At 37.9% G+C, this 9,373-nt stretch overlaps 1 protein-coding gene across 2 annotated transcripts in view; it reads left to right on the forward strand.

The window, feature by feature from the left end:
• The first annotated feature begins 4,753 nt into the window (after window positions 1-4,753).
• The window catches only part of LOC146504930 (isoaspartyl peptidase/L-asparaginase-like), a 25,323-nt gene continuing 20,703 nt past the window's right edge, over window positions 4,754-9,373 (forward strand). The window contains exon 1 of one of the 2 annotated variants that reach the window (XM_085182907.1): window positions 4,754-4,837. The gene's annotated coding sequence lies outside the window, so the exon portion shown is untranslated. The other variant, XM_085182906.1, reaches the window with a different exon arrangement.

Here is a 9,373-nt window from a genome sequence, read left to right on the forward strand (position 1 = left end):
GTTACTGTTTTGCCTGTTAGTACTCCCTGTCTGTTTTCTTACCTGGTACTTCCTGATCTCGTACTTTGTCCTCATGTTCCCCTCTTTCCTTTCTCCCTCTTTGGACTGACAATCTGTACACACACACACACACACACACACAACAGGAGTTATAAGGTTAATGGGCATCCAGTCAGTTAGCTAGTTAGTACCTTGGGTTCAATATCGGCACATATGGCAAAATAACCAGTTTCTCTCATTAAATTTCAAACAGGACAGTGGTAACAACAGCAGGCTACGGACAATGTTAAGTTTTAGTTTTTCAATAGGCTGTATACATTTCAATGAGATCAACAGGGCAGTCAAATATCGCTAATTTTACTACAGAGCAAACATCGTCGGAAAACACGTTTTCAACTAGGGCTGCCACAAACGATTATTTTGATAGTCGACTAGTCACCGATTATTTTTGCAATTAGTCGACTAATCAGATCATGCATCCATTGGATGTACAGCGTACAGCTTATTGCACCAGCATGCATCTGCTCTCATATAACTATCATTAGCTTACAGCTTTAAGTGTTTAAGGTATGTGCTAACTAAAAATAAAGACAAGATGATAGTTTATTAAATTTTAATGAAATTTGCAGATTGTTTCGGTGAAGTTTAATAAACTCCTTGTTATCTAAAATATAACGGGACACCGGAGTATATTCTCGAGCATCTCACACTTCTGATAATCAGTTGTCTGCTTGATGTTTATTCAGCTATGTAAAAACTATAACTTTAATCTCAGCCAAACCGATTTACTCAGGAACAAATAAAATACTAAAAAAAGCCAAACAATAACATTTTTAAGTTATCTAAGTGACTTATATATGTTTAACCTGAGTAGCGAAAGACCGCAGTGGGTTTGAAAACGATTTGCCGGAGTCCGGTGTTCTCACGGGCTCTAGTGAGCCTTGCCCCCGGCTAGCTATCAAGCTAGTGGGTAACAGACGTCTCCGAAAACGTCGAGCGCTTTTGAAAATATGTGGTGTCTTGATAAACTGAGAAGATATTTGAGGTTTATACAGCTACATTCTCGCCTGAAAATATGCTAAACGTTTATTTTGTGACCCAGAAAGAATAATAAGAGTAGTATTAAAACTAACTAGCTGCCGCCATTGTTGGAAACTGAGCTGGGCTGCGCTATGAATTCTGGGACAGAGCTACTTCTTCTTCTTCGGGGTTTAATGGCAGCTGGCATCCTTGTACATGCAGTGCTGCCATCTTCTGTTTCAGTCCGTTATTACACTCTTAAATTATACTACTTGTTCCTGCGTCTTTTGTGATCTTACAAAGCTTCAAACTACGCGTCGACTATTAAATCAGTCATCGATGATTTTGATAGTCGAGGTAATCGTGACTAGTCGACTAATCGTGGCAGCCCTATTTTCAACACAGCAGGTTACCTGGTGTAATGTTTTTCAGTTAAAAAGAAACATGGTCTGACTCCTACCTAACTATATAAAGACTAACTGAAAGTTAAATGCAGCTAATATGTCCTGTTTTAGAGAGTAGAGTTTTCTTGCCAAAGAGTAGCTCAGAAAGGAAAGTTCAGAGGGCCTTTACTTTGAAATCCAAAAAAGGACTGCCTTGATATTGGCAAAGGTACTACTAGAGTACTGGGTGTATCCTGTGGATCTAGCATTAAAGTGTGGAAACAACACTAAATAATATTTGTTATTATGGACTGAATGTGTTAATGCTGAAGCTGAATTCAAACAAAGTTGGCTTTTGTGTGTGACCTTGTTTTGAAATCAGGTCTCCACATCCCTTACCGTAAAACTTAATATACACTAATATACATACTCAAAACTAAGTTGGGGCTGGCTTGACACCAGTTTTATGCTCCCTTCTCTTCAGTAGGGCTATCTAGATGCTGAAACACTGCAACTTACGGACACCTGCAGTTGTTCCAGGGACATGAGTGAAGTTAGCCCTCCACCTTTTCTAGTGTCAAACATTTGTGCTACATTTGTGCTGGTTTGTGCCGCTATCATTTTAAAGATACTAATAAAAGTTTCTAGAGGTCATTCAAGGTCAACCAGCGCCCCAACAATACCCAAATCAAACAAAATTGATGTCATGCATTTGTGCTACATTTGAGCTGCTAAACTTTTCATTTGTGCTGCTTTTGTTTTAAAGAATTTATTAGTGGAAGTTTAAAGGTCAAAAGGTCAATCATCACAACCTTTTCACAAAGGGGCTTGTTGACCTTGGATGACCTCTAAAAACTTTAAATAATATCTTTAAAATGATTGCGGCACTAACAAAACATTTTGCAGCACAAACGTGCCACAATTGACTGAGACAAATTTTGTTTGATTTGAAACAGGTGGGTGGGGGGCAACTTCACTCCGGTGTTATGGCAAAAACAACAACAAAAAACCCCACATCCCCAACTTTAACCCGTGACTTTGGCACACGTCGTCTCTTTTTATGCAACATGATTAATAAAGGAACAGAATTTCCTTTCATGTGTTATTGTTTAGGCTCGAATTGGTTTGATGTTTAAAGCCTCAAAGTGAGGAAATAATAACTCGACCCAAATCCATTAAAGCAAAAATAATGAGTCCATTTTTAAAATGTAAATACTAGAAGTACAGATATTGGTTTTAAAAAAAATGGCTTTAGTTGGGATGGTGGCACTGTTGCCTCAGAGCAAGAAAGTCCTGAGTTTGATTTCACCACCTGGCTGGGACCTTTCTGTGTGGTGTTTTCATGTTCTCCCCGTGCTGTGTGGGTTCTGTCCGGGTACTCCAGCTTCCTCCTACAGTCCCATGTCTTTGGACTGAATTTTAATTCAACGTGTTTATGCAATTTTACTAATTTTGAACTTCCATTATCTGTTTGCATGTCTGCATGTATTAGGGTGACTGTAAACTATCTGCAGGGTTACAGAATGCCCTAGAACATTAAAAGATAACCTGTACATTTGGGCATATCTTTTATAAAAGATTATATAGAGACAAAATTTCAAAAATATGCAGTCTTCCATTCAGCATGGTCAGTTTGGCACAGAGAGCTAGCAGAGTCTTAAAATTGCATACAGGTACAGGTGTAGATTATTTGAACTGAGCCCTCATGGGCTGCAGTAAGTAAGCCACAATATAAAAAGGAAATCAGCCAAGTTTGATTTCATAATACAAACAAATCTGTATTAACAGACTTGGAATAAATTCAAAAAAGCACCACTCCAGTTTGTACCTTAAATAAATAATAACATAGTATAATTAAAATAGGCTAACAATCGTATAGACCAGATTTTTTATCAACATGTTCCCATTTGCAAATTTCACCTTCGTCGTGTGCTGCCATAATATAAACACAAATATTGTTGGTCTAGCTCAGGGGTCGGCAACCTGGACTCTGGAGCATGCGGCTCTTTTGCCCTTATACTGCGGCTCTGGGTGGTTTGGGAAAATAAATTAGAAATATTTAGCTGAAGTGTATTTTATTTGTGTTTAGTTATTTTTTAACTTGTAGTTCTAAATTGGAAGATTATTGTGATTTTGAAATATAAAAATAAAATTATATCTTATTATTTTTTCATCGCTCAAAATAAGCGTCACACTCGCGGAAGCCGGTATACCCGCCGAAACGCCATGCATTTATCGAGACTTTCGACCCCAGGTAGGCCAGTTATGGATCTTCGGATCCACATTATGTCGGCAGCTGTTCTCCATCGTGAACTATGTTAAAAACAAACACCGCTTACGCCTCACAGATGACAGCTTACAGTCCTGCGTAAAGATGAAAGCCCCGATTTGCAGACGCTGTGCGCAGAGGTTCGGGACCATAAGTCTTATTGGAAACATATCACGGCAGACCCGACGATGTTTCCATGAACACGCTTTTCAGCATCTCTTTATTGACCACTTTTCACACACGGTTGCTGTACGCATACAGCCGGCTGTAGCTTTGCAGCTCACAGCCCGACAACACAACAGCAGAGAGAGAACAGACTTTAAGGCAGCGAGGCGTGATTGCGGGTGCAGCTCAGGTGCGTCCGCCTCCCCTGCAGCGGCGCTGCAGACCACACCCCGCCACACACATTAACCAGGTAAAATACATATTTAGGCAGAATTTTGCAAATATCTATTTTTCATTTATTAGCAGCATAGTGCTTTTTTCCCAGTTATTTTTTAAAAGTCAGGTCAAGGCTCCAAAAGCCCAAAGGTGATATAAGGGTGGTGGCTCACAACAAGTTTTTGTTTGCTGGATCATTTTAGTTCAGCTGGGTGTCTTTCCTTTGGTTATATTTCTTTAAGAGTTCAAAATGTGTTAATTACAGAAATAAAATGTAATGTAGCACTTCATGGAGTTCATAAGCAACACACCTTAGTTGCTCTGTGGATTCTTTTAAAAAGCAGTTAAAACCTTTTCTGTTCAAACAAGCCTTTTGTTGATCTACGTATTTTATATTCTTTACATTATTTACATTTGATCTTTTACATTGTGTATAATGTCTATTGATTGTATTGTTTATTTTAATATTTGTGTACAGCGCTTTGTGACTGCCTGTCTGTGAAAAGCGCTTAATAAATAAACTTTACTTACTTACTTTAGTTGTTCACACAAAGCATAAAGGTAAAAAAAACCAAAACCCATATATATACAGTGTTAGATTTTAGATTTAGAAAAGTATTTGTGGCTCCCAGTGTTTTATTTTGCAGATCCCTGGTCTAGTTTAAGGACTCATTTTTTATTATTTTGAAAGCGTCAATTTCGTATACCGGAAGTGCTCCTGCTTCTTCTGGACTTGATATTTTAAGGCGCAGACGCTTGTGTGTTTGGATCTGTGTGCAGCGTGGTAAGTCAGCATATGTTTTTATGCTTACTTTCATGTCATCATACGTTCACGTTTTTCATACGTTGGCGGTGAAAAACCCGTGTGTCCGGTAGCGTGACGGAATAGTGAGGATTAGTTTGAGTGCAACGAGAATGATTTTCAGATTAGAATTTAAGAGACATTGAATTTTATATACCATGAAGCTTGCTGGTTTACTGTTACACTGTTAGACAAACTGACCCTCTTTGCCTTCGCTTTTCAGTTACCATATTTAGTTTTTATTTTTCCCTGTAACTAGAGCAGAGCCGGATGCCTTCGTTACGGAGTAGTGATGTGCGGATCGATCCTGAAAAATCGATTCCTCCGATACCAATCATTTATGTTCTAGAATCGATTCTCACATTAAAATATCGATATTTTAGTAATTTAGAGTAAATTTGTAGTTTATCATTAACAGGAACACAGTGGAAAGAAACTATAACATTCGGATTATCTACATTAAAAGGAACTACTTCCTCTTCCGCCTTCCATAGTCATGTGCGATATACGGCTGTATAAATGTCTCGCAGGCCCTTGGCGTGCGCACTCACAACGATGGCTGAGCGTAATTGTGCAGACGTATTTTACCTCCTCAAACAGCTGAGACGTGAAGGTATCTCTCGTCTTACATACGCTGCATTGGCATTGCACCTTGATAATAAACTCAGAAAAGAGTTACCTTTTAACTTTATCTGGAAAAATAGGACACACTACATTAAAAAACACAGTTCTTATGAACTCGTGTGTCAATGGAGGACTTAATGTGTTAGATTTTAACACTTTAAATAACACATTCAAAATAAATTGGTTAAAGAATCTAATTACTAATCCTACTTCCATTTGGAATACTATACCTGTGTTCATGTTTAAGTTAGGTGGCACTGAATTTTTCCTTACCTGTAATTTTGATATCGATAAAATCCCTATAAAAATCTCTGCTTTTCATCCTCAAGCTTTTTTAGCATGGACTCTTATTTACAAGCATAACTTTAGTCCACACAGTTATTATATCTGGAATAACAAGGATATTTTATTTAAAAGAAAATCTCTCTTCTTAGATAGTTGGTTTAGGAATAACATTGTTTTAGTCAACCAATTATTTGATTCAAATAGTATGCTTTTCTCCTATGAAGAATTTTGTTTACATTTCAATTTAGCTATAAATCGTCATGATTATACAAAAGTATTTGGCTCAATACCATCAGGGGTTTGTATGCTGTTTAAGAATCAACCTAATATCACTACATTCCACAGGCCGTTGGCATCGCCTATACAAACTTTTGTTGGCAAGATTTGCTTTTCTAAGCAATCTAAAAACAACAATAAATCTATCAGATCTTTATTTCAGAGTAGCATAACCACGGTACCATATGTAATTTTTTTCTGGAACCGGTTGTCAGATGGTATTATGTGGAACGAAGTTTGGAGACTCCCTAATCAGTTTTTAATTACCAACAAAATTAAAGATATATTTCTTATAAATTAATACACAGAATTTATCCTTCTAAAGATTATCTTCAAAGCAAATTCAATTTAGACATTGATACAAGCTGTAGCTTTTGTAAAACTTCCAAGAAATCTACTATACATCTTTTTTGGTTTTGTAACCTTGTGCAAGATTTTTGGCAGAGTTTATGTGTTTTTATCTCAGAAAATGTATTTAAAGGATTTGTACTGTTTTGGAAATATGTTTTATTTGATCTACACAAAAACCAAAGACAATTCAACTTTGATAACAGGTATATGATTAACTTGTTCATTTTAATGGCTAAATTTCATATTCACAAGTCCAAATGTTTAGGAAGACATCTGTTGTAAAGACCCACCTTTTAGCACATCCCAGCACACCCACTCACTTCACCAGATGCACCTTGTTTAGTTCTCTCACCTTTGATTGGGTGTGGTGCTTGTCCTTAATTGCACTCACCTGTCACACATTATATAAGGACTGCATTTACTTTTGGCTCACTCTTTCTTCACTCTCACACGGGGTGGCAGCAGAGCATTGGCAGTCCATGTGTGTCCTTCCTTCTTTGCTTCATTGATTTGAGAATTATTGATTGGAGAATAAAATGAGAACCCCGTGAATGATTAGATGACTGCTTATTCTTATTCTAATTGGATGAGCCCATGATGCTGATTACTCAACCCTGAGCCTTCCCTTCCTTCATAACATGGTCCTCCGAGCCGGAGTAGTGTTAGCGTCATGGATTCAAAGCAGCCATTGACTGAAGGTTTGAGAAGATCCAGTCGTGATAGTCGACCTCCCGCCCACCTGCAGCAGTATGACGTTCAGTATCCTGGAAGTAGAAGAATCCTCTTTTTATGTATTCTCCTTTGAACTTGTACAGTATCTTAATTCAATTAAGAACTCCACTAACCCAAAAGCTATAAAAACTATTGGTGTTTGTGAAAAAATCAAAATCTTTCAATCACTTTATTCTTTGGCTTGATCAGTTACTTCCCTCCTAGCATATTTATATTGTAGGTTCTGAAAATTGTTCTTTTATTTGGTTGGTATGTAATTTTTTTGTAAGTACAACACCATTAATATGGTACTGTTTAATTCTATTTTGTATTGTACTGAGGTTTAAATAAAGGTTTGAATGAAAGACAAACAAACAAAAAAACCCAGCTGAGACGTGGGCTGTGTCCCAATTAAGAGCCTGCACGCTTGAAGTACGCATTTTGAGTGCGATTACGTCACCGCCACGCGACGACGGCGGTCCCAATTCGAAGTGTACTTCTCTTAAAATGTTTCCAATTGATTGGAATAATGATGATGATGTCACCGCTATCACTGTCAATTGTCAGTAAACACTTAATCTGGCTCATGAATCTTTACATGACATATTACAAAGTCCGTATTAATAACTCTGTAATTAGGCGCCATTCTTCTTATTTTACGGTGCTGTTGTTCAATCAGGGAACGCACTCTGTTGAGGAGAAAAGCATGAATTTGTTTGTATACGGAGGTATCCATTGTTTAAATGTCCCGGTAGTCAAAAAGGAGGCAGAACTGTTGAGAAATGCTAGCGTTTGCTGTCGCATTTTATTCGTGGTGTGAACAAGCAGACAAAAAAATCGGATTTGATCAAAAAATCGGAATTGAGCATTAAGACCTGCAGTGTGAACGTAGCGATAAGATTCTGCCTGTAAAATGATTTAAAAATCATTCACAAAGAGCTAAGGAAGCCAGTCTAGGCGTTACAGGACAGGGATTAATCAATGAGTCAAAGGTTTTAAATAAAAAATGTGGATTGTGACTGTTATCCGTAATGACAGCCGACGGGAAACCTGCCTTAGCCAACCTAACAGATTTCTGGAATTCCAGGCGGGTCCTGCGAAGGATGTCAAAAGACAGCTGGAGCTTATCTTTTTTCCACCGTCTTTCAACTTGGCGGCAAATGCGTCGTAGAGCACGTAAAGACTCATTTAACCATGGTTGATTGCAGCTTCAGGGGCCACAACGTCCAGTAAAGAAGAGCATGTAGAGAGGAAGGAGTTAGCAAAATCATCAACTGGAGAGGGTGTAGAACGATTAATGTCAGGAAGAACAGATTTGGAGAAAGCAGCTGAAAATTCAGCCACAGTGGCAGGATTGATTATGCACACAAGACGTCGAGGACCCTCAAAGTCCTGGTCCATTTTGCATAACTCAGCATCAAAGATGACTGGGAAATGGTCAGAGATTCCAATGTTGCTAATGTCCCTGATACAGATGTCCAGTCCATAAGAAAAACTCAAATCAAGGGTATGTCCTTTGAAGTGGGTAATCTGGCTGAGATTAAAACAGTCAGCTAAGGCTAAAAAATCCTTGGCAAACACATCATCTTTACAACAAATGTGAATGTTAAAATCGCCAGTGATAAGAACACGATCATATTTTAGAAAGTGCATTTTCTGAAGAAACTGCAGTGTGAATGCTTGAATCTGAATGTATGCACTGAAATGAATTAATTGCTGAATTTAATTTTGAATGAGATGAAAAAAAACTTGAATTTTTAACCTGAAAACAAAAGTGCTAAAAGCTGACGTTCACACAGAAGAAGTAAAATAGCTGAAAATGTTTTAAATGTATATTACAAAAACCTAAGAAATGAGAAGAGAAAATTTAGAGTCAAAAAACATCTGAATGAATATTAAAAGTTCATATTCTTTAAATCACTGAATGACTAAAATGTGATCCCTCTACTTGAATCCACACAGTTTAAAAAGTTTACATCTCTGAGCTTTTAAAGACACGGTGTTGGAAAGAGAAGAACGATGGCAACGTTTTGAGGGTAAAATGATGGCTGTAGAGCAAACACTGTGGACACAGCAGCAGTTGAAAGAGAAGTGTTTAAGATGAATCTTGGCAGAGTGAGAGAGAGCTCGTTAGGCAGGCAGGTGTGAGCCTGGTTGCTATAGTGACTGCACCCAATGGCTCCATACACACGCACACAGACATGCACCTCACTTCTGCTGCTTAAAATGAACAGAAACGTCAGCCCGAAACAAATCATTCCCAAATGAAAA

The sequence above is a fragment of the Neolamprologus multifasciatus genome, chromosome 13 (genome assembly GCF_963576455.1).
Source record: "Neolamprologus multifasciatus chromosome 13, fNeoMul1.2, whole genome shotgun sequence".
NCBI lineage: Eukaryota > Metazoa > Chordata > Actinopteri > Cichliformes > Cichlidae > Neolamprologus > Neolamprologus multifasciatus.